Source organism: Trachypithecus francoisi, unplaced genomic scaffold, assembly GCF_009764315.1.
Source record: "Trachypithecus francoisi isolate TF-2019V2 unplaced genomic scaffold, Tfra_2.0 Lachesis_group2, whole genome shotgun sequence".
NCBI lineage: Eukaryota > Metazoa > Chordata > Mammalia > Primates > Cercopithecidae > Trachypithecus > Trachypithecus francoisi.
The window spans coordinates 31808108-31831419 of record NW_022681465.1 but is presented as its reverse complement, the minus strand read 5'-3'; the positions used below and the strand labels follow the sequence as shown (position 1 = coordinate 31831419).

At 34.5% G+C, this 23312-nt stretch overlaps 1 long non-coding RNA gene across 1 annotated transcript; it reads right to left on the bottom strand.

Annotated features, from left to right (window-relative positions):
* Positions 1-22217, bottom strand: LOC117064416. Its single transcript, XR_004429443.1, has 3 exons — positions 22108-22217; positions 6934-7037; positions 1-82 (listed from the first exon to the last, which is right to left on the bottom strand). It is a non-coding gene; the product is annotated as an uncharacterized LOC117064416 (long non-coding RNA).
* Positions 22218-23312: the final 1095 nt, after the last annotated feature.

The window sequence follows — 23312 nt, the reverse complement described above, 5'->3', positions numbered from 1 at the left end:
ATGTCCTCAAAAGATGAGGACTAAAATTAATCATTGGTTTTCACAAACTGGAGGTCTTTGCAGTCTTTGTCGAATGCAGTTTCTGTGGAATGATAGAGAACAAAGACTGATTGGAGAAGCTGCAAAGAACATAAAGGAGAGGAACTGGAAATTGTAAGCATTAAAAACTCATTAGGGCCGGGCGCGGTGGCTCAAGCCTGTAATCCCAGCACTTTGGGAGGCCGAGACGGGCGGATCACGAGGTCAGGAGATCGAGACCATCCTGGCTAACACTGTGAAACCCCGTCTCTACTAAAAAAAAAAAATACAAAAAATTAGCCGGGCGAGATGGCGGGCGCCTGTAGTCCCAGCTACTCTGGAGGCTGAGGCGAGAGAATGGCGTAAACCCGGAGGCGGAGCTTGCAATGAGCTGAGATCCGGCCACTGCACTCCAGCCTGGGCGACAGAGCGAGACTCCGTCTCAAAAAAAAAAAAAAAAAAACTCATTAGTTGTGTTGTAAAAGAGAGCACAGAATTGGGTCAAGAAATGCAAGATTAATAGGGTCAAAGAAGGCTTATTTATGGCTCCTAAATTGAGCACTTAAAAAAGTTTACAGATTAACACAAAAATGTTACAAATGAGAAGATAAATATTTTAATATTTTTACTGAAAATACTGAAAGTCTCAGTGGATATTTAGATTTTGTTTGTTTTATTCCACACAGCATTCTTTCTCTCTTTTCATGATAATATCATATGTTTTCATCTTTTGATGTCTAACTTACTAATAAAGCGGTGAAAATACCTTTTTTCCATCTTAAGAAAAAAAACTGACATTTTTTCTTTTTTTTTTTTCCTTTTTTTTTTTTTTAATTATACTTTAAGTTCTAGGGAACATGTGCATGACGTTTATATCATGTATAACTCCCCAATGCAATCCCTCCCTCCTCCCCCCTCCCCCTGATAGGCCCCAGTGTGTGATGTTCCCCTTCCCGAGTCCAAGTGATCTCATTGTTCAGTTCCCACCTATGAGTGAGAACATGCGGTGTTTGGTTTTCTCTTCTTGTGATAGTTTGCTAAGAATGATGGTTTCCAGCTGCATCCATGTCCCTACAAAGGACGCAAACTCATCCTTTTTTATGGCTGCATAGTATTCCATGATGTATATGTGCCACATTTTCTTAATCCAGTCTGTCACAGATGGACATTTGGGTTGATTCCAAGTCTTTGCTATTGTGGATAGTGCCGCAATAAACATACGTGTGCATGTGTCTTTGTAGTAGAGTAATTTATAATCCTTTGGGTATATACCCAGTATTGGGATGGCTGGGTCATATGGTACATCTAGTTCTAGATCCTTGAGAAATCGCCATACTGTTTTCCATAATGGTTGAACTAGTTTACAATCCCACCAACAGTGTAAAAGTGTTCCTATTTCTCCACATCCTCTCCAACACCTGTTGTTTCCTGACTTTTTAATGATTGCCATTCTAACTGGTGTGAGATGGTATCTCATTGTGGTTTTGATTTGCATTTCTCTGATGGCCAGTGATGATGAGCATTTTTTCATGTTCTGTTGGCGGTATGGATGTCTTCTTTTGAGAAATGTCTGTTCATATCTTTTCCCCACTTTTTGATGGGGTTGTTTGTTTTTTTCTTCCATGCTCATGGATAGGAAGAATCAATATCGTGAAAATGGCCATACTGCCCAAGGTGATTTATAGATTCAATGCCATCCCCATCAAGCTACCAATGACTTTCTTCACAGAATTGGAAAAAACGGCTTTAAAGTTCATATGGAACCAAAAAAGAGCCCGCATTGCCAAGACAATCCTAAGTCAAAAGGACAAAGCTGGAGGCGTCACACTACCTGACTTCAAACTATACTACAAGGCTACAGTAACCAAAACAGCATGGTACTGGTACCACAACAGAGATATAGACCAATGGAACAGAACAGAGTCCTCAGAAATAATACCACACATCTACAGCCATCTGATCTTTGACAAACCTGAGAAAAACACGAAATGGGGAAAGGATTCCCTATTTAATAAATGGTGCTGGGAAAATTGGCTAGCCATAAGTAGAAAGCTGAAACTGGATCCTTTCCTTACCCCTTATACGAAAATTAATTCAAGATGGATTAGAGACTTAAATGTTAGACCTAATACCATAAAAACCCTAGAAGAAAATCTAGGTAGTACCATTCAGGACATAGGCATGGGCAAGGACTTCATGTCTAAAACACCAAAAGCAACGGCAGCAAAAGCCAAAATTGACACATGGGATCTAATTAAACTAAAGAGCTTTTGCACAGCTAAAGAAACTACCATCAGAGTGAACAGGCAACCTACAGAATGGGAGAAAATTTTTGCAACCTACTCATCTGACAAAGGGCTAATATCCAGAATCTACAAAGAACTCAAACAAATATACAAAAACTGACATTTTTTTCTAATTCACTGTCTGAATTTTAATTCACGATATCATGTCCCTGCTGAGTCTTGGAGAAAGAAAGAAAGAAAAAGCTTTAAATGAAATTCTAAGAATCAGTAACAAGGCTATTGAAATCAATTTTTCCAAACACATAAAAGGGAAGCCATCAATGTATTTTGCAACTCTTTCAGACTCCAGACTAATATTGATTTCTTTATTGATTTTCTTAATATTTTCTGGGGAGTATTATTGTAAAGTTATATATGCATACTAAGGTACTGGCATTTTAGTAACTTTCTTTAGAGAAAGAAATGCATGGAAGTTTTCATTAAAAAGAAATGCTAAATAATTGCATATCATCTTCAGTAGAAACAGATAACTCAATAGTTTGCTGCTTTTGTTTATTACATCTGACTTGTCTCTCAAGGGATAGTTTCTCAATGCCATTTTTTAAAAGGCAAGAATCTCCAGATTACTTGTCTCTTTACAACACTTTACAATGAGATCTTCCAGGCACATTCCCCTTCTATTGAAACTTAATCACAATGTACTAAAATTATCAACAAACTCATTCCATCATGCAGCACCAAGCATTTTTGCAACAATTTTTTTGTAGGGCTACTAGCAAAATATTTAACAGGCCCATATAAGAATTGTTTTGAAGTGTGTTAGACTAAGAACAGAAAAATAGCAAGAAATTCTTTTCTCCACCATCTATTCTGTGATGTCTTCTCGAGCCTGAAGAAAATTAGTAAAGGCAAATAGAAAGTCAAGAAATAGACTGTCATGTTCTATTTCTAAAGAAATCTCCTTGGCACTAACATTTTTTCTAGCTCTTTTCTTAAAAAAAAAAAAAAAAAAAAAAATTCCTCATGCCATGGCTTCAAGATGATATAATACTAAGAACATTTGTGAACATAAAAAGAAAACAATGAAGTCCTTTTCAAAGACCTACACATTGAATGTGATTATTTATTATGTGATAATTTGTAATAAAAAATACTATTGAAGGTGGCATTTTAGTGAGCAAACACATAATGTTTAGGTAAAAATGACTTTTCCTCAAATATAAGAAACTTTTAAAGAATGTCATTTTGATAGGAGTCAACATATATATGCTTATATAAAAACAAAATACCTTAATTAAACTAGAAAAATTATCGGGCCATTCACTATTGATCTAAAATGAGCACTTTAAAATGAACATCTTTAAATTATGACTTTCATGGAAAAAGTATAAAAATACATAATGAATGAATGCTAAAAAAAAGCCTTATTTATGGATTCCTTTTAAATTTCAAATGAGATAATACTTGTAGATGATACAGTAAGGTATATCAAAAAGTAGTTCATTAGTAATTTTAAAAATCATGAATACATTGTTTTCAAAGTAGCTAGAAATGCAAAATTGTCACTTTTTCTTTAAAATAGAAAGCTGTCCTATTACTCCAGACAAGACAGAAAGTGCTAAGACGATAATCATTCTGGCTTCAGAGGTATCCTTCCTCATCAAATGTGAAGGTGAACATGACAACTTCACAATAGAAAAGAATAAAAGTCATCTCAAAAACAAAACCAAAGAATATAGCAATGAACTTCAGTTAGGGTCATTTCTACAAACCATCATTTAGAAAACAGACCTTATTTTTATCTATTTTCATTAAAGAACACACTAAAATAATAACATTTTGTTGACCAAGAGATCATAATTTCTATTATACATTCTTAGTTTTTGAAAATAAATTATGAATAAATATAATTCATATTGCTGGGTGTTTTTCTCTTTTATTCCTAATCTAGTCACAAAGAGAAAATACATTGTGCATATTACATTTTTTAAATGGTGAGAAATAGAAGTTTAGAAATAGCAGAGCTTTTGCATGTCTCAAAGACAGTGCCTATTTATCTCATTACTGTAATTCCTAGAACAGTATGCAAAGATTCTGTGAAGTGTTTCGTTTCTAACTTTTAGTCAATATACATATGTATTTACCTATTTATACATTTAAATATTAATAATATTCAGTTCAGATTGAATATTCAAAAGATTGCTATATGATGATATGGTTTATGTTTAAATACTAAATTAAAAGACTACTCACAGTATATAATAAATGAGAACCTATTAAATGTTATATTGCTGCTATAGAGAAAATAAATGATAGAATAGTACTGAAATTGTTCCAAACAATACTTATATAAATTATAATGATATGTTCTTTCATTTTCAATATTTAAAATCAGCTAATTACCAAACACTGAACATATAATTAGAATTACAGAGGAAACTGTAAATATGAAAATGTCAACAAATAAAAGTAAAGAGATCACTGTAAAAGCTTGGGACCTTGCGCGGACCTTACTTGAAATTTTGAAAAAAGCATAAAGAATAATAAGAAATGAAAAAGGGGCTGGGCGCAGTGGCTCAAGCCTGTAATCCCAGCACTTTGGGAGGCCGAGACGGGCGGATCACGAAGTCAGGAGATCGAGACCATCCTGGCTAACACGGTGAAACCCCGTCTCTACTAAAAAATACAAAAAACTAGCCGGGCGAGGTGGCGGGCGCCTGTAGTCCCAGCTACTCGGGAGGCTGAGGCAGGAGAATGGCGTAAACCCGGGAGGCGGAGCTTGCAGTGAGCTGAGATCCGGCCACTGCACTCCAGCCCGGGAGACAGAGCCAGACTCCGTCTCAAAAAAAAAAAAAAAAAATGAAAAAGGATTAATATCTTCATCTTCAGTAGAGATACACTCTAAAATTAACCAATCATGACAGAGATGTATAAACAGAGTATTTAGTGATATTGAAGTGATTAACTGAAAGCTTGAAACAAAAGTAGGTAAAAGAAACTGCCTCTGGTGATGTGAATGAGTGTTTTAAAACAATAGGGTTTTAATTTTAAGCTGTCGGGTATTATTTTAACCATATGAAGGAGCTGATTTAATTAAATCATAAGCTTAGATGATGAGGTTTATCTGTGTCCAGAAGAGTTCTTGGCACAGGTAGATCCTTAATTCATATATGTTGAGCAAAATAATTCTGTAAAGTCATTATTACTTAATATTAGCAGTAGATTCTCATCCTGCCACAGTCACTCACTACTTGTGAGGTCCTAGATACGTTGCTGAAGTTCACGTTTAGGTACTGTCTGTGAGTGATTTTGTGCAACAGCAGAGTTGGATACTTGTGACTGGGGGGATTGGCTTACAAACTGTAAACTATTTACTACTTACAGGGCCAGAAAAAGTCTTCAATTAGAAAAAACCTATATATTGTTTATATTTTAAAAAGATTTCTGACCACTTCCCTAGAGAAGGGTAAAAATGCAACAAAGAAGAGTTCATATCTCTCCAGGCATGTGGGAGTGGATCAGCTGTGGGCCTGGCAGAGCTGTTCTAATGGAGAGGTACTCGTCTGTCACAGATCTGGTTCAGACCTCAGGGTGAACTACAGAATCCCTGGCTATATGACATCCAAATTAGCACACTCTGATCTCCCTACAGTTAGAGCAAATTGTTAGATAATATAAAAATGTGGTTGCATAGAACCAGAGGAGTGGGGAAAACCCCACCTCACCAACCTGCAATTTTCAAGTGCCTCAGAGGTAAAGGTGCATTGTGAAGAATTTGATGGGTCTCTCCTGGTTCTGCAAGTTGGGGGTTTTAACCATTATCTGAGCTTAGAACCTGAAATACTTGGAACAGTAACTTGGAAGATGAGGTGGTCATTAATAAAGACTTGGGAGTGGGTAGTGTTTGGAAACAACCTTCTGATTTTGAAGAAGTTACATAGAAGCAATGAAAATAATGAGTAAAGTAAAAAGAAAATTAGTGTCAAGTGAGTAAATGGTAAGCTAATCCAAATATTGGAATAAAAACTAAGGCAGCCCTCCTTATTGGCAGAAACATACAGCATTTGTAAATTTTGGTGTAAAATAAATGTAAATGTGAACTTGCAGATTATCTGCAGCTGGCAGGAAGTGGCTATAGTGACCACAACAAAGTTCTAGCTCTATGAGAAGTTAGATATAGAGATCTGTATTTAATGAGACTGGCAAAACAATAAAACCTTTATCTCAATTGGACTAATTGGAAAGTAATATCATACCAATTGTGCAACTGTGCTCATGATATAAAGCAAGGAATTACAAATTTTGAGGACATTAAATAGAAAAGATGTCTTCCAACAAACTAGCTTGTTGATTCTTGGCAGATGCATTACATAAAACATGTTACATAGTCTCCTAAGTGCATCATGATCATTGGGGGACTTAGAAGAGAATGATTTTTCAAATATATTTGCATTCTGAACATCAGCATATAAAATTTATAAAAAGAATAAAGTGTTTTATAAAGTGATCCAGGCCCCAACTAACGTCTCCAGTCTAATTATTCTCACTTATTTCTTTCTTTCCTCATTTTCTCCATCCAAATCAATTATGTTTCAGTTATATCCTATTCCATTCTCTGCATCCTATCATGGCACATAGTAAGCACACTGAGGTGGTACGGTTAACTTACTTATTTCTGAGATCTTCTATCTTCTCTGGGTCCAGTATTATTGTAGCGATGCCACAGTAGGTGCTCAATAGTTGTTGGTTAATTATATAGATCAATTAATTAACCTACAAAAACAACAACAAAATTTAACCCCAAATCATCCCTTCATGTATTTACTCATTGTATATTCTACAATTTTACTGTGCTTTCTTGGGTTTTGAAACTAAAGGAGGAAGGAAGTCAGCTGAAACCATACCTCTGTTTTATATGGAATTTGATAATTTCCAAATTGCTTAAATACAGATATTGTACTTGATCCTCATACCAGTCATAGAAGGAATTATCATCTTCTGTTTTAAAGATGTGGAAACTGGAAACCAGTGAGACCAAATGACTTGCCCAAGGTCACAGAACTGTAAAGTGCTAGCACTGGGACTTTTGCCAAGCTCCTTTGATTTTCTTCCAACATTCTTTCTATGTGTGGAAATATGCCAGCCTGAACTGAATACTGTGAGAGAGAATGCTTGTAGCTGGATAATTTGTATTTGTAATTTGAGATTCGCTTGTAGTTTAATAACATTGCATGATTGCTGGAGAGAAAGAACATGGTGAAGTAGGGAGGTCCTACAGGAGAAGGGCGGATTTAATAACTGTAATTCCAGGGGCACAGTTCTTACGCTGAAACTATCATTTCCCTGGATGATGACATTAGAAGTGTATTCAGCTGAGAAAGTGATGGACTTGGGAAAATTCTCTGAAGGGATACCTTGAGTTTTATTCACTTCATCACATAATTAATACTTCATTCTGAAATCAAGTAGGAAGTTTTTGAAATCAAGGCTGAAGTTGCTGAAACTTTGCAAAGCGGTCTGATTAGTGTTAATTCTGTTTCTGTTTGGTACATTCTCTATTTGTTTTCCCGTTTTAACAGTTCCCAGAAGGACAATTTTCTCTGTGAACAGAAGATGTTTACAGAAAATCTTATTTTTAAAAAGTCACAGATGTAGTTATGTGCAAGTGAAAAATGTATCACACTATCATCTTTTGTCAACATGAAGACATAGGTCATTGTAAAAAAAAAAAAAATAGGCAAGAGAATAAGGAACAGGCAAACAGAACCTGGAAGTGATCATCATAAAATTGTGGGAACATTTTGAATAGATTTCAAAACAGTGATAAAACAATGTGACATACAGGAACTCAGCAAGGCTGAGACTAAGGATATCCATATTCTGTTTCCAAAACTCGTTTTACTCTCTTCATGACTCAAAGTACTTTGTCTTCATAATCTGTATTATGGCATTGATCAGCAAATGGGAAGCCAACTGGGTGTGTGTACAAAATTGAGACTAAGCTAATGTTGGAATAGGCTGAGTTGGAAAATTTGTGTGTGACATGATTCTGTTGCTCTGGAATTACATAATGAAGACATCTGTTGCAAGACATGATCAATGCTTGGAATTCATCTACTGTGCTTTTCAGACTCCTGGAGTCACTCCGCTTCTAATTACATCTAACAATATGAAGCAGACAAGCTATGAGCTGTCATCCATGGAGACAGGCCAGTGATCCTCCATAAAAAGGCAGGATATAATTGGAAAAGTCCAAGATCTGGGGACAGATAAACTGAGATTTAATTTCAGCTTGTTTCACTTATTGGTCCCTTCACCTCTGCTTAGTGACTAATTTTCCTGGAGACTTGGATTCCCCATCTGTAATGGCAATAATATTAACAGTAATCTTAATAAAGGTGACAATGTTAATATTTAACATAACTTGAGCATCTACTATGTGCTAGACATAGTTCTAATTTCTTGGCATGTTTTCCAATTTAATTGTACCATAACTCTTTGAGGCAAGTACTATGGTTATCACATTGAACAGTTGAGGAAATGGATGCAGGTAGCTTAAGTAGATCATCTGAGTCACATCACTAGAAAGTGGTTGAGATAGGCTTCATACCCAAGTAATCACCCTCAAGTCGCTATGTGCTTAATTGGTACTCTATGCTGTGTTTTGTTAATACCTGTTTCTTTAACTGATAAATGAGTGTAATAAAAATCCTGCCTCTTTTGTAAATATCAAATGACTCAATAACTGTAAAGTATTTAAAACAAGTCCTAGTGCAGAGTAAGCTCTTATAAATGTTTTTAAATAAAATAAACAAATAAATGTTCCCAATTACAGAGCTGGTAGTTGGTGAAACACAAATTCTCACCCACTTAGTGTAAATCCAGAAAGCTCACTCTGCAACTATAACAATCTTCCTATTGATGGTGTCTCTAATTAAAGCTGCCTTGCACAGATAAGTAAGATTATAATTCAATCTGTACTTGTTACATGAATAAGCTTATCATATTGAATATCTGCTGTATTCTAGGGATAATGCTTAGTCCTAAATTTTAACTCACTAAGATATCTATGTAAAGCCTTGGAATCCACACTTCTTTCAGATCAGTGGCTTAGCAATCCTTCTTTAAGAATGCATGTTTTATTTTAACTTGTCTTCCCAGAAGCATGGGAAATTAAGTCTGCAGACTGATAATCTACACTCTTGTGTGATCTGATAATGCATCACTGGGTTCTCACTGACTCTTTCATCAGCAACACAAGGGCAAATTAACTTTTGAAATAATTACATCTCATTGTTGACACTCATTGAGCTAATTGTTAACTAATACTTATTATCAAGGTTCAACCAGAGAAGCAGAACCAGTAGGAGATATATGGTATGATAATTGCAAGGAATTAGCTTACTTGATTATAGGAGCTCACTAGGCAATTTCTAAATCCACAGGGCAAGTCTTCTAGAAGGGCAGATTTTCGAGAAGGGTAGTCTAGAACTGCCAGGTACTGGCTAAAGCTGTGGACCACATATATAGTTTGTTTTTCTCTCATGTGATGCCTTTCACACGGTTGAATCGGGCCCATGAAAATTATTTAGGATAATCTCCCTTACTTAAATTTAACTGATTATAAACTTTAATCAAATGATATAGTTAGTCTCTGTGTCCCCACCCAAATCTCATTTTGAATTGTAATACTCATAATCCTCACGTGTGGGGAGCAGGACCTTGTGGGAGGTGATTGGATCACTGGGATGGTTTCCCTCATGCTCTTCTCATGATAGTGAGTGAGTTCCCATAAGATCTGATGATTTTAAAAGTATTTGACAGTTCCTTCTACACACTTATTCTCTCTTACCTGTCACCATGTAAGACACGCCTCTTACCCTTTCACCATGATTGTAAGATTCCTGAGGCCTTTACAGCCATGCAGAACTATGAGTCAATTATTCCTTTGTAAATAACCCAGTCTCAGTATTTCCTTATGGCAATGTGAGAATAGACTAATACATCACATGTACAAAATACCTTCCAAGCAACATCTGGATTAGTGTTTAATTAAATAATGGAGGACTATACCCCAGACACACTGGCACTTCCCAAAGAGCATCAAATCACGTCATCAATTTTTAACAAGAAATGCTAGTGACTTTTTTTCCATGTTGGACTTGTTTTCTGATCTCTTTAAATCAATCAGAAACTATTTTGTAGAGTCTTATATAGAGGCAGATCCAAATTTCTCATAAGCTTATATGATTTTACAGAGTCTTCTTGACAAAGACAAATACATAATTACAAATGAACAATTAGGTAATAGGTTTCACAAAGAACTAATCTAATTGAGATGCCCAAATATTTATGGTACATTAACCTTACACTATATTTGTCCCTACCTTATATGTATCATACAATATATCATAATAAAATTATCTCAAGTTGTTAAGACTTTTTAGCATCTTGGTTCTATAACTCATCATTTTTGCTATTCTCTTAGCTTTATATTACCTGAAAATTTGCTAATAATTTCTACCATCTTTACCCAAATGCATGAAAAAATTATTAGGACCAAGCTAAGAGAAGAATTCTAGAGGAAAGTGCTAAAATCTTTCTTCTCAAAAGATCCAAAATCAGCACTCTTTTTATGTGGTTATGCAAACACTTGTAAGTTCATTAGATTTTACTAAAATTCTGCAAATAGTTCACCAATTTTTTATGTGCATTTCTATTTTGTCAATATTTTAAACTCTGACTTGTTGTAGTGAAATTCATTGTGGATACTTGTGCTCTGCTAGAGTTATATCAAAAAACTAATTTACTCTCAAATTCCTTTTAGTTAGGTATTTCTCCCTCAGTTAAAGAAATAGAGCATAGGTATTAAGGTGGCAAATGCTGAGGTAAATTCATTTACATTTAGAACCCATGCCCACCACTTTCTAGTGATTTGACTATGACTTAAATATGTTTTTAAGTTGCTCATCTTTAAAGATCAGCAAGAACACATAACTAATAAGAAGACTTACAATATTAAATATGAGCTATATGCAAAGTTATTAGCATATCACATATTAGGCAACTATTCAATAACTATTACTATCATTACTATATTGATGCCTATTATTATTATTACTCTTTTATATACAATTAAAATGTATACACTAGAAATGTGAGAAAGAAAAATGCAAGAGTTTATAGTAAAAAGTGAATTTTCCCCTCTTGAGAGATTATAGAAATGTGAAAATTAAATATGAAAGAAATAGCATTTAAACTAAGTATTTCAGGGACTCTGATCATAAAGAGGTGAAGAAATAGTCTAGACAGATGAAGTAGCATGAACGAATGTACAAATGAGAAAGTACACAACATGAATGTGAAATAATAAAAAGTATTTCTGAGATAAAATCATAAAATAACAAGGTAACAGTTTAAAGCTGAAATATTAAAAAAAAAATTGAGTAAAACAGTTAAAGTTTGTCCTAGGATCCAGGGAAATGGTGAAAAACACAGAGGGATGTTACCACATTGATATTTAAAAATACTAATCTTATCAATAGTAAAATGGATTACTTAGGGGGCAATCTGATGGCAGCAAATGCAGTTTGAAAGCTTTTGAAAAGGTTCAAGAAAAATATTAGGCTTATACTAGGAAACAAAGATGGCATAACATACACAATGCCTCACCGAGCTATAGTTAAACTAGTCAAAATAGTGTCCTAGAAAATCAGCCTATTTAAAAAAATACATACACATTTGTCTAAAAATGTTTGTTTTATATCAATATGCTAATTATTTTAATATACATAATTAACGCTCTCAATAAATATCTTTGGAATCCTTTCTGGGATCCAAAACATCAAACTAATTAATCTGTATTTTGCAGAATGTACTTTTTCCACATCATATGCATTAAATCGTAGGATAATTATAAAATATCTAAAACATAATGAATACGTAAGTTGGGGAAAGTGATATGGAACACTCTGGAAGGTTGGCCTTTTACACTTAATTGCTAAAATTAAAGTATCTGTCAGTGGCAAAGTGTGTACTTTGGAGGGGAGTCACATTTTCACTAAATTCAGTGCTGATCATCCTTTTGTATATGAGACCTACATTGTCTAGGATCACATTATTAGGTACACTAAAATTTCCTTTGTTTAAAATTCTATGAAATATATTCTGTAAATGCTTTGAAGGGTAAGTATATATCAAAATGTTAGAATTTTCTAGTTGAAACAGTCTAACATTGATGCAAAGTATTGGAGTAATTCACAAAATGGTGATTTCCAGTTAATGAGTTTTATATTATTCTTCCCAGAAAACAAAGTTAATTGTTTTTCACCAATCCTTCAAAAACAACAACAGCAAGAGGAATCAAAGCCATCATTCTTTCACGAATTTGAGGAGATGGCCTTGTAGTGATATAGAATGATAATTGATAGATTGGCAGGAAATATATAATTTTTATGTTGAAGAATGCAGAATTGTCATAGTCTCAGGTATATAACCCAACAAAATAATACAAAACAAAAGAAATACACAAACACCCAATGAGATACCATCTCACACCAGTTAGAATGGCAATCATTAAAATGTCAGGAAACAACAGGTGTTGGAGAGGATGTGGAGAAATAGGAACACTTTTACACTGTTGGTGGGATTGTAAACTAGTTCAACCATTATGGAAAACAGTATGGCAATTCCTCAAGGATCTAGAACTAGATGTACCATATGACCCAGCCATCCCACTACTGGGTATATATCCAAAGGATTATAAATTATTCTACTACAAAGACACATGCACACGTATGTTTATTGTGGCACTATTCACAATAGCAAAGACTTGGAATCAACCCAAATGTCCATCTGTGACAGACTGGATTAAGAAAATGTGGCACATATACACCATGGAATACTATGCAGCCATAAAAAAGGATGAGTTTGTGTCCTTTGTAGGGACATGGATGCAGCTGGAAACCATCATTCTTAGCAAACTATCACAAGAAGAGAAAACCAAACACTGCATGTTCTCACTCATAGGTGGGAACTGAACAATGAGGAAACTTGGACTTGGGAAGGGGAACATCACACACTGGGGCCTATCATGGGGAGGGGGGAGGGGGGAGGAATTGCACTGGGGAGTTATACATGATATAAATGATGACTTGATGGGTGCTGACGAGTTGATGGGTGCAGCACACCAACATGGCACAAGTATACATATGTAACAAACCTGCACGTTATGCACATGTACCCTAGAACTTAAAGTATAATAAAAATAAATAAAAAAAAAAGTAATGGCAAAAGCTGCAATTATTTTTGCACCAATGTAATATTTTTATCTCTGATGAAAAAAATTAAATTGTCCTCAGAGAAAAAATAAATAAATAAAAGACTGCAGTTGAACAAAGATCCTTTCATATGAGCCTTTAAGCATAAAGGACTATGTCCTTACGAATGACTTTTTCCTTTTGGGAAAAGTTAAAGGTCAAGTAAGATAATGTCTTATGTAGCTCAAGGAAAGGATTTGTTTTGTTTGTTCTGTTTGTTTGCATTTACAGGAATCACACACACACACATATAGGTGTTGCTATTGGCTTCTAAACAATTGCAACTTAAAAAATCTAATTTTCTGCAAGAAGTTGATGACAGTCACTCATTTTACATAACATGTGCTTTAAAAATTTTGAGATATATTTAGACACATTAAATTAGGCTGAAATGAACATTATGGACAGCTCTTTTGCAGCTAAAAGACCAGAAATGAGAAGCTTAAGGAAGATATGCAGAAAGTAGGCCATCTCTTGTGGAAATAATTTTTGTTTGACAATCTATTTATTATTTATTACAAGAAGATAAGAAAGGACTTAAAATTCAACATTGCTAATGCTTTATCCAGTGGAAAAAGCACTAGATCCCAATTTAATGTGAACATTGGGGTGAAGAGTGAAGTTCTTTCTCAAACTATACTTGGTCTCTTGTTGCAGGAAGTCAGGGACTCTGAATGGAGGGACTGGCTGAAGCCAAGGCAGAAAAACATAAATTGTGAAGATTTCATGGACATTTATACTTCCCAACATTAATACTTTTATAATTTCTTACACCTGTCTTTACTGCAGTCTCTGAACATAAACTGTGAAGATTTCATGGACATTTATCACTTCCCCAATCAATACTCTTGTAATTTCTTATGCCTGTCTTTAATATCTTAATCCTGTTATCTTCATAAGCTGAGAATGTATGTCACCTCAGGACCACTATTGCACAAATTGATTGTAGAACATCTGTGTTTGAACAATATGAAATCTGATTGTAAAACGTGTGTTCGAGCAATATGAAATCAGTGCACCCTGAAAAAGAACAAATAACAGCAATTTTCAGGGAACAAGGGAAGATAACCATAAGGTATGACTGCCTGCAGGGTTGGGCAGAATAGAGCTATCTTTTTCTTCTTGCAGAAAACTGAATTCTTTTCCCAGCAAGGAATAACCCTGGGGAAGGAATGCATTCCTGGGTGTAGGACTATAGACAGCTGCTCTGGGAGTGTCTGTCTTATGCGGTTGAGATTAGGACTGAAATACACCCTGGTCTCCTGCAGTATCTCAGGCTTACTGGGATTAGGAAATCCCAGCCTGGTAAATTCTAGTCAGACCAGTTGTCTGGTCTTGAACCCTGTCTCCTGTTAAGATGTTTATCAAGACAGTGTGTGCAGAGCAGGACACAGACTCTCATCAGAAATTCTAATTTTGCCTTTGCCTTGTGATCTTTATGGCCTTCTGAAGCATGTGATCCTTGTGACCTACTCCCTGTTCATATACTCCTTCCCCTTTTAAAATCCATAATAAAAACTTGCTGATTTTGTGGCTTGGGGTCATTATCAAGGTCCTACCAATATGTGATGAGACCCCCAGAGGCCCAGCTATAAAATTTCTCTCTTCGTACTCTTTCTCTTTATTTCTCATACCAGCCAACATTTAGGGAAAATAGAAAGAACCTACATTGAAATATTGAGGGCTGGTTCCCCTGATAGTCTCCAACAACCAGAGAGGGTGACATCTGAAAATCTTCCTAGGGCCAGGAAATGTGGCTCACGTCTGTAATCCCAGCACTTTAGGAGGCCAAGGCAGGTGGATCACCTGAAGTCAGGAGTTCAAGATTAGCGTGATCAACATGGAAAAACCCCATCTCTACTAAAAATACAAAATTAGCTGTGTGTGGTGGCACATGCCTATAATCCCAGCTACTCGGGAGGCTGAGGCAGGAGAATCGCTTGAACCCGGGAGGCAGAGGTTGTGGTGAGGCAAGATCGCACCATTGCACTCCAGCCTGGGCAACAAGAGCAAAACTCTGTCTTGAAAACGAAAGAAAAAGAAAAGAAAAGAAAAGAAAAGAAAGGAGGAAGGGAGGGAGGGAGGGAGGGAGGAAGAAAAACAATCCTCCTAGGTGATTTTAATATGCAACATTTCTACCTCCATTACCAATAAAAGACTAATGTTAATGAATGTCACCTTCTGATGCTATAACCTAATCTGGTTTTATGTTATCCATAAACAAAAGAAAGATATGCATATCTTCAAACTGATTTCAAAGATACATCTTTATCAAAGTTAAGCATTAAATGAGTTTGTAGCTAAGAGATATTATATAAAATTATGGTTTTTATGTTTATCTATGGTTTTGTCACAGGTACAAAAACACTTTACAATACATGTGACATACAAAAAATTTTAGGCTACAATCTCAGATATACCAGACATATAACTCTTATTTTGTAATAATTCAACAATATGTGTTTTTGAGTTATCATTATGCTATGGCAATATTAAATTTCAGTTGATTAAGGTCTAAGTTTACTTCCCTGTAGTTGCAGTGAAGATTGTTTGCAGTGATATAATGACATAGTTTTCATGAGTTAATGGGTATCCATAATTATTGGTCTTCAGGTATCAAAACTAACATTCTTTGGATACATATCATTTTGTCTTGCTCTCAGTTATGAATCCATTCAGGGAACTTTGATATTGTTCCTTGTTGTTTTCAAGGGATACTAAAGTCTGATTCTCTCTACCATTTCTGAGCCACTTTCTGTATTGCTTCAGGGCTATGAAAAACTTGATAGAGTTATCTGTAAGGCACTTTGTCACTTTTGTGCTAGCCCAGAAAAAGACAAAGGCATTCTACTTCAAGACCATGACAGAGTGAGTGGAAACTCTGGGATACTGATTTAGGCAAACAGGCCATTTCTGTATTGGACTAAGTAAGGTACTGTGAGGTACAATTCATATTCTAGGTTTGATGTGAGAAATGATGCACAAGCTTTTTCTGCTGTTGGGTCCCTTAAACTATCTGAGATTTTTATTTTACCTCTTCTACAATATATACATATTACTACCTTTCTTTTTATCAAACATTTTTTTCTGGTATGAGTTTCAAAATTCAAAAGTCGAAATTTGACTTCTTTATATCTGTGGGCATTTTTACTTTAATATTTCTATTATAAAGCAAAGAATATCACAAGTTTTATGTGTTTAAATAGAGAAAGGTTGCTGATGAACTGGAAATACAAGGAAAAAAACATTAGCTAATTATCTTCAATTAAAATATTGCATTTATATATTGGCTCTAATGAAGACAGAGAGCATGCCATCAAGTTATAGCTGGAATTTTGTAGACTCGTTTCCATTCCAAAATCAGGTTCTCCTGAATGAGTTTCTTTGGGAGTCACTGCTGCTTATTTGTAGATTGTGGCCTAAGATACCTTAAAATAAAACCTCAGAGATCAATCTACTTGCCAAGTAACTTCAATATATGTCAATGAACCAGCCTCCTAAGCAAAGCGTTAACCTATATGCTTGTGTCTATACAAATAATGTAGAAACGAAACAATCTAGAACAAAAGCTGTCAGTGCTTCTTCATATCATATGGAGAAATAACAAAAGAAATAGGGATAATTGTCTTCCAACAAGCAAACTGAATCCTTGTAATGTTGACAGGTAAAAAAGAAGTCAATTTGTTGTCAAGAAAGGGATGTTTACTGATTTCTATACAAAAGTCATCAACCATTATATCAATCTATATATCAGTTTATACAAATATTGATCTATCACACATAAATTGATATTAATCCCATGAAAACTTAAAATTTGTGAACACAGTCCTCATATTAGGGAAATTTATGTCCTCTACTTTTTAGTTACATACTTTATGTCAAGGAAGCCATCCTTAATTTAGAAGTAAGAATGTTTGTTTTTGAAAATGTAAAGAAAGATGTTTGTTCCTCCTCATAGTAGAGTGTGACAAATAATTTCTTCCAGGGAACTACAACATAGTCTTCTGTTAAATTTATAGAAGTTCTCAATTTTAGAATTGGAAACAGTACTTAAATATGATCTTCCCCTATATTCTCATTTTATTAAAAAACACACTCCAAACTTGTGACTTATCTAAGAAAAAATGTTTAAATACTCTTCCATTTAACACGTTTATTAGTGTATTAGTGATACGCCATGTACTGTTTCAAACCCCAGAACAGACCCCAGGTCTCCTTACCATGGAGCTTGACACAGCTGTATGTGTGGAAAAGAGTTTAAAGAAAGAACCCAGTTGTCTTCAATTTGTCAATGTTAATTTTACAAAAAGGGAAGGTATGTTTTAAAAATAGAGATCCGATAGAAGAGACACAAAAACTTGGGCTTAATGTCTTTCAGTAACACAATCCTTGGAGAAAATTCCTCAGATGGAGTGGGGAAGGGGAGGAAAAAAAGGCTCAGGAAAATGTTAGCTTTCTTTGAGTGACACAGAAAAGAGAATTGAAAAGTATTGTTAATTGAAGGCATTGCTCAAGTGACAGAAAGTAAATGACCACTTCTTTTCCTTTCAGTATTTTTTCTACTCCAAAGATAGATTATGTCAGGCAGCTGTTTGAAATATTAAGATCTAATTAGAAGTCTTATTTTAAAATTATTATGTAGATGAAATAAATACATCGTATTTATTTGGGAAAAATGCTTCATGCGTCTTTGCTTACATACTGATGTACTGAGGGACTTAAGCATGGAAATGTTTTCCACAGAGAATGTAGAAAAGAAAGTCACAAAAGAATGACTTCATTTTCTTGTGTTATTTCTCTTTTGTTAATCCAAATTAACATTGATGTAAAAGTAGATCATTTTAGAAATTATAAAAATAAAATTTAAATATATAGTTAAAATTGCTCATAATTCTATCAACTGATGAGCCACATTAATATTATATTCTACAATAAATAGTAGCAATATTTTTCTATACGCATTTATCTTTTAAAGTCACTGAGTTCATACCACTGATATATTTGCAATACTTTTCATATTATTTTATGTCAGCATTTTGTTGTTATTATATAATTTCCCATAACATGATTTTAATTCTGAATTACATTCCATTATGTTTATTTGACAAGTTTTATTTAATCTATTCCCTATAGTTTCATTTTCAGGTTACAGTAAGCTTTTATATTTTATTTATATTTTTAAGGAAAAAAATCATTGAGATGATTTTAAAAGCACAACATCATAACTTTTTTTAGTCTTCAAGGCAAGCCATTTTCCATTTAACTGTTTTTGATTCCTTAATTTTTTTTTTTACTATCAGTTTAAAAAGTATCAGTTATTCATTACTAAAAATCATGATACCATCTCCTCCTTCTTAAAGTTAGTGGCAACTTACTGGAGGAGTTTTTCAAGAAAGTACTTTTTTTTTTTTTTAATTTGGAAGCAGAGATATACTTGGGCTTTATCCTTTGCTTCTAACTAATATCTCTCAAGAATTATCTAGAACATTTGCACTTCACGAAAACTGTTCTCTATGATGACCTTAGAGTATGTATATGGAAATTTATGGCAATCCTTTTTAATGCACTTGGAATATTAGAGATTTTGTTCATTCAAAATACATTAAATTTAATAACTTATAATACCTTACACATTACAAAATACTTACACTTTTATTTGTAAAGGGACAAGGATTGTACCAAAAATGAATTCTGAACCAATCACCTGAAAAAATACCTGTCCAGTGAAGCAAAGAGTTCATTTTATAAACGAGAATGGAAAACACATCAATCATGAGATGTCAGGAAGAGTAGAAGGAGAAACAAGGGAAAGAGAAGAAAGAAAACTGGAGACCTTTAAAGTCAGCTCTGTGTTATTTTCTCCAAGTTCTTCATGTGAAAACATGTAAATCATTATGCAAACTTCTGGGCAGAGTACGTTTAAAGGGTGGGATTTGCTGACTGTTTCATATTAGAATAATGAATGCTTTAGTTTGAATTTAAACTCCAGAACTATTTTTAAATGAAAAATATTACCTCTATAATTATACTCTTCTGTTTATCAAACTTATATATATATATATATATAGAGAGAGAGAGAGAGAGAGAGAGAAATTATTTTATTTCCAAGCTTAGAAGTTTATATTTGTTAAATATTTAGAAATAGTTATTTATGGGAATGAAAAGACATTTGAATATATTATAGAAATAAGAGGAGAAAAGAATTAGTTCTAGAAATTTAGATGTGAGAGATGCCTAATGATAAATTCTTTTGGTATGCAGAAAATTAAACCAACTGTATATAATTGCCTGACAAATTTACTTATTGAGAATTAAGCTTGAGGATTAACAAATATGAAATAGATTACTTAAAGCAAAGAAGCTCAGTATTTAATCCAGTAAATGTATTTCAGTTCATGGAAATGTATTTTAGTTCAGGCGTCTTTTGGTCTGTTTTATTTAATTCTTTTTATCTTACATTTGGCCTTCATTTTTGTGTAGAAGGACAAATGGCTGTAATTTTTCCAACCAATACTGGTGTCTTTCAGACAAAAATGTCATTCAAGTGTCCTGTTTAAACTACTGGATATTTAACATCTTATTCTAATTAGGGGATCAGAGTAAATCCGAGTTGCTACAAATCTTCAGGTGGTTTATTTTGCCAAGAAATATAATGTTCTGTCTGCATTTTAAAGTCATTTTATTCTTTACAAATGCAGTGTACAAATGCATCAAGATAATCTATTGTCTGACCTTATGAGAAGTAATAGAGGCCCACAATACATTTAGTTACAAATGTTTGATGTTTTAGTATTTCAATATCCAGTCTAATTTCTACTTCTAATATTATCTGAATAATAAGATATATAAAGTATCCAAACTATAAGGGAGAGTCAGTGATAAAACTCAGTTTTCAATATGATAATGAAAGTCTTATTTATTAAGTACATTGTGCTGGATGGATCACATGGTGTAAGATGCAGGTTGTGTACACATGATGCTGTGAAATATGTGTGTTTGATTTTTTTTTTCCTCAAGATAAAATCAGTGTCTAAAAGGAAGCAAGGATGATAATGATGTTCTCAGCACACAAAACAACCTTTCACTCTGCCCAGCAGCCTTTGACTCTGCCATGCACTCTGTGCAACACTGAAGAGTATATGATGAAAGAAGTTACGCAGAAGTAAGGACACATTGTGTGAAAAAGGAGTCATTATCTACAATGGAATAAATTTTAAAAAGGCCACTAAAAGATGCAGCCACCTCAACAACACTTTTGTGGGAAAATTTTAGCTTCAGTAATTGAAAACTTCATGCAGAAGGAGAGATATTTGAGCTTAGGAAGTGGAAACTTCCAAACCATGAAAACAAAGGAAAAGCAGCTTTCAGATGAGATGTACTGTTATTGTCAAGGCATAGATATTGACTAAAATTATAAAGTAAGAATCAATGCTTAAATGGTGATGCTAAATAATATTCTTGAATATTTTAATAAAATGAATGTCTTCTAAACTTCTGGTCCCAGAATGTAAGATGAGCATGTATGGGGTACAGAATTCTCCTTTAACTCTAATAATTATGTTTCTGCATTAATAGCCTGTGGTCTTATTTTCCATTATTACATACATCCACAGTTCATTATTAGTTTCTAGGCATGTATGAAAGAATAAAGATATGCAATTTTCATTTGACTAATATCTATTAAAGGCAACAACCCAGAATTCACTTTTATTTTCTTTATACAAATGCTTGATTTTAAAAATGGCAAAAATATAAATATAGAAATAGATCAAACAGAAAAAAAAGAGCCCAAAAATAGAGCCACCTAAATATAGTCAATTATATTTAATACTGGACATAGGCAATACAATGGAGAAAACATGGTCCTTCAAAAAGTGGTGCTAGAACAACTGTATATTTTCATGCAGAAACAATGAATCTGGACACAGACCTTACACTCATCACCAAAACTAAGTCAAAATGTATCACAGATCTAAATGTAAAATGCAAAACTATAAAAATCCTAGAGGATAACAACAGAAAACATGTAGATACGCTTGGGTTTGATAAGGACTTTTTAGATACAACACCAGTGGCACAATCTGTGAAAGAATTGATAAACTGGAATACACTAAAATTTAAAAAATTATCTTCTGTGAAAGACAATGTTAAGAGAATGAAAAGACAAACCAGAGACTGGGAGAGAATAGTTGCTAAGAACATGCCTGATAATGGATTGTTATCCAAATTAATAAAGAACTTTTATAACTCAACCATAAGAAAACAAACAACTTATTTTATAATGGGTCAAAGCTATCTTGCCAAAGAAGACACACAAATGACAAATAGATTAAAAGTTGTTACACATAGCATGTGGCACCAGGGGAATTCAAATTAACACAACAATAAGGTATCACTATGCATCTTAATGATCCCACCTAATGAATAGCCAAAACCTAGAACATTGACAACACCAAATGCTGGTAAGAATTTGGATCAAAAAGAACTCTCATTTACTTCTGATGGAAATGCAAAATGGTACAAACCTTGAAAAACAGGTTGGCAGTTTGTCCTGAGCCTTGAGGCCCGGAATTAGCCGACCTCTGTTGCTTGATCTCCGCAAAGCGGAGACAAGATTGCACATTTCCGGGTTCTTCATTACAAACCTTTCCCGCGCGCGCGCAAACCTTTCCCGCCGGCGCGCAAACCTTTCCCGCCGGCGCAAACTGTTTCGCGCCCAGGAAGATATGCAGCCTACAGCGCATGCGCGATTGTAAGTTGAGAAAACCCGGCCCACGGCACGGCCCTGGCCCAACCTCTTCCCCTGCCAGGCTATATAAGGCATTGCACCACCACCATTAAACGAGACTTGATTAGGCTATTTGTCTTGTCTCCATTTCTCGTGTTGTCTTGTCTCCTCCATTCCCACTCCCCCTTCCAGGGCCCGTTGGACTGTCCTGCGGATCGGGAGAGCAGTTGCTTACCAAACTAAATATACTCTTTACCATACAGCCCAGCAATCACGCTGCTTGGTATTTACCCAAAGGAGTTGAAACATTACGTCCACAAAAAACCTGCACACAGAAATTTCCAGTAGCTTTATTCATAATTTCCAATACTTAGAAGCAGCCAAGAAATCCTTCCATAGGTAAATGAATAAATACACTATGGTACATCCAGATGATGGACTATTACTCAGGACCAAAAGTGAAATGAGCAAATGAGCTATGAAGCATGGGATCACATAAAGGAAACTTAAATGCACTTAGTGAAAGATGCCAATCTAAAAGGGATATATAATGTATGATTGCAACTACATAATGTTCTGTAAAAGGTAAAATTATAGAGACCATAAAAAGATTAGTGGTTGCCAGCAGTTAGCAGGAAGAAAAGAATAGGCCGAACACAGATGATTCATTTTGGGCAGTGAAACTACTTGATACGCTACTGCAATAGTGAATATATGTCATGTAGGTTTGTCCAAACCCATAAAGCATATGATACCAAGACTGAACTCCAATATAAACTATGGACTTTGGGTAATAACAATGGTTCAGTGTTGTTTCCTGTATGGTAGCAAAGGTACCATTCTTTGGGAGATATTAATAATGGGGGAGGCTATAAATATGTGGGGGCCCACAGGAAATATATGGGAATGCTGTACCTATCATCCAATTTTCTGAGAACGTAAAGCTGCTACTAGGTTTAGTTTACCTGTTTGTAATCATTTTATTTGTTTGTTTTGAACTAC